At 30.9% G+C, this 3,848-nt stretch overlaps 1 long non-coding RNA gene across 1 annotated transcript; it reads left to right on the forward strand.

Moving 5' to 3' along the window:
- The first annotated feature begins 303 nt into the window (after positions 1-303).
- Positions 304-3,164, forward strand: LOC126659899 (uncharacterized). The gene is made up of 3 exons (XR_007635138.2): positions 304-632; positions 1,659-1,760; positions 2,922-3,164. It is a non-coding gene; the product is annotated as an uncharacterized LOC126659899 (long non-coding RNA).
- The last annotated feature ends 684 nt before the right edge of the window (positions 3,165-3,848 follow it).

Consider the following 3,848-nt stretch of genomic DNA (forward strand, 5'->3'; position numbering starts at 1 on the left):
GAATTAAAATTTTATCTCGTATTTGGATATCGAGATAAGCATATTGTGAAAATTGGAGAAATTCCCATTAAATAAGATAAATAATTTTAAATGGATATTTAAATAATATCCGCAAATTTTATTATTTGGATTATTATAAGAGAATCCATATATAATTGGAATATTCTTTTTAAATACGGGTTTAAGCACGACAAGTGAATTATACGGTTAAATAATAAAAATTTAAAGGAAAAAGGCAATAATTAATATGTTTGGATTAGTTAAAAGGACTCCGTATAATTTATAGTCGTTAAAAAAAAAAAAAAATTGGATTTCAGCTCGGTACAAAAACGACTTGGTTAATTCTAAGATTATTACCTAAGGATTTTAAATTAGAAATTGAATGGTGAAAGTTAACAACTTAAAGGACCTAAAGAAGCATTTTGCCAAGCCATTTGTGTCATTTACATATGAATATTTGTTCTTCAAATATTCATTTCCAGAAAACATAAAGAGAAGAAGAACTCCATCTTCTCTAAATTTCTTAAAACTTCTATTCATCACCAAAGCTTCATTTCTTGTCCGTTTTGAGCGATTTTCGCGGTGTTGGAACGAGGGAAGGATTTCCTACTGATCTAAGGCTTCAATTCAAGGTAAGAAATTCGAATTTCAGTTAGGATTTAAGAACTTTGGGGCTGTTTGTACTATGGAGTTGTGGATTGATGATTTTGATGGTTAAATCATGTTAGATTGCCATAATTAGATGAGTTTAAATTGGGTATTCATGTGTTGATGGGTATCTTGTCTTAGGGGCTGAATTTAATGTTTAAAGGTTAGGGTTATGAGATTAAAGAACAAGATAATTAAAAGTTTAATTGATGGTTTATACATGTTTTTGAGTTAGTTTGCAAGAAATTTATGATGAATTCTTATGGGAATTGAAGTGAATTGCTTAGGTGATGATTTAGAGTGATTATTGGCTGATTTAAAGGACCAAATAGGAGTTGAGTTCAGGCCATGGGAGGCCTGAACCCGACCTGCTCGCAAGAGCAGCAGGTACTGCTCTTACGAGCAGTGTCAGCTTGCTCGTCGAGCAAGCTAGGGCTGCTCAGAGAGCAGACCCTATGGTCTGCCCTGAGAGCAGCCCAGGTCTGCTGTAAAAGCAGACCTTCTCCGGCCAATGGACAGGCCGGAGATGGTGGTGGCGGTGACAGTTAGGTGCCAACCTAACCACGCTATTTATCGAGTTAAAATGTTAATAATTTGGACAAGTTGTTAAAAGGTAAATTGTATGTGTTTGAGATTGGAGTTTTTTTTGGGTTTATGTAAACTCTTAAAATGTTAAGGATTTGGCGAAGCTAAATACAAAAAAAAAACGTTAAGTAATTTTCGTACGAAAATGCTAGATATTCAAAAGTGTAGTTTCATAAAGAAAGTATTAAAAGTAAAGGAATAGTTTTAATTCAAGTATAAATACTTGAATGTGGATTTAAAGATAGTTTATTTAAACGAATTGTTAAAAAGATAAATTGAGGAGATTAAGTGTGTTTAAGAAGAAAAGCGTCAAAGAAAGGGTTTATATCGATTCAAGTTCATATACTTAAATATAAGTTTTAAGTTTATTTAAGAAACTAAGTTTATGGATAAAATATAATATAACATTATATTTTTATTTATAGATTCTACGAACCATATGACTGATGATTTGAAGGAAGTGGGTGATTAAACGACGTGCCGTTCATTTTATTTGCTTGTTATTATATTTGGATTAAGCGATCGAGGTGAGTTCGCGATTTACTTTCGAGTATTATTATTTTTATTTATAAATAGATACATGTATTTGATTGAATGTTTTAGTTTAAACTTATATATTTGTTTATAGAACTCATATTGATATTAATAGAGTTTTATTAAAATATTTTAAATAATAAGTTTATGACTTTTATTAATAGTTTATTTTATGCTATAAACGAATAAAATATATTACACTTTATTAAAGGTCGCATAAATTGAGTTTGAAATATATTGAAAAATGTTTGATACTAGACTTTGATTTTTATAATGGATAATGCGATTTATAGTTGATGATGGCTAGATCGTGAGATCGCCTTTGAAATAGCATCGTTTATTTGAAAAGAGCATATATTATTTAGTTAACGCTCTTTATTCTTTTAAGACCTTTAAGCATGTATATTAGTATAGAGAATTTGAGAATTTTATTATAGTACTTGTTATTTTAATAGCTTCGCTATATGTATGTTTATTATACGAGCTTATACATTGTTTGTCCTGTGGAATTATTATTTAAACCCAATAAGTGATCCGTGGGAAACGAGCTACCTATTGGGCGTCAATAGGCTGTGTGATCACCAGTACTGATACGAGTCGAGTCTAGGCGTCTATGGTCAATGATTTGAAATGATAAATTGTGATTATCGATCGATTAATGGAATAAGGAGGATAAAAGGAAATGTGATAGACACAAGGTAACTCGGTCGAACTATCTCGGGACCTGTGTCTAGTGGGTAACTCGGTCGAACTATCTCGGGACCCACAACTTGGGATTAAGTAGTGGCATAAGTAACTCGGTTGAATTATCTCGGGACTATGCCACGTGGTAGCGGGTAACTCGGTCGAACTATCTCGGGACCCGGCCACTCGGACGATATGATTCGAAAAAAAAACAGTTATCGTCGATTATGTCAAATAAGTCCGTAGCTCTTGGGTTTAGGGTTTCGAACGGATCCGATATTGGAAACCATTACATTATATTTTATGTTTATTTATGTTTAATTAATCGTTTATTATCGAAGTATGCTTAAATACAAATTTATTGTTGAAATATTTAGAAAAGTATGTTTTATCGTTAATGCGACCTTATTTTAATTATAATACCGTTAGTAAATTGTGAACTCACTCAGCGTTGTCTGACCCCCCAACAGTGTTTTCTTTCAGGATTAATATACGACGATGTGGTTGAGCTTCCATTCGTTGTTTCGGAAGTCTCAGTTATGGGAGGTCTTATTCTTCTTAGAGCTGCAGTAGTCATGATAGTAGACCTAGCTAGTAGCATACGATTTATGTTTATATTATGCCCTGCTAAAATGATGTATTTTGGAAAAATGAATTATCCAGGGATTTAATATATGGTTAATTGGTATTTTATACAGAGTGGTTTGTGTGTTTTCACAGGTGTGGTTATTTAAGTTTACAGGCGTTATATTGCCGATTTTTCGAAAATGGTTTTAGTAAGTATTATAACGATTTTGGAAAAGCGAAAAATTTTTTAGGTAAATTTAGGCTTGCTACGGGTTTCGGAACCAAAATTCCCATTCCCTAGCGCCGGTCGCGGCCCTCGATTTCGGGTCGTGACAATTCTATATCAAACTAAATTGAATTTTTTTTTTGTATAAATTTGATCTGAATATAATTTATAGAAATATATAAAAAAAATTAAATTGTACTGAATTTCACTAGCTGTTTCATAGGATATTTTTAGTTCGAATTTTTTTTATTGATTGACATCAAAATTTAACTAATCTTTTAGTTTTAAAAGCAACCAATATTTTTCACAATCTTTAAACTCTATTGAATTTTTTGATTAAAAATAACTGTATTGAATTTACTTTGGATGCATTTGATTTAATTTTTGTATATTCCTATACATATACTATAGAATGTGTCACTATAATTATATTTCGTAAAACAAACATAAAATTGTTGAGAATTTTTTTATACATAAAATTGTTGAGAGTTTTTTTATTGTTTTATAGATAAACCCAAAACAAGAACAACTTTGTACTATCATATTTGTACTAGAATATTAGATGATAATTTAAAATATTTGTACTAAAAACGACATAAAATGT

This window comes from Mercurialis annua, linkage group LG8 (genome assembly GCF_937616625.2).
Source record: "Mercurialis annua linkage group LG8, ddMerAnnu1.2, whole genome shotgun sequence".
NCBI classification, from domain to species: Eukaryota; Viridiplantae; Streptophyta; class Magnoliopsida; order Malpighiales; family Euphorbiaceae; genus Mercurialis; species Mercurialis annua.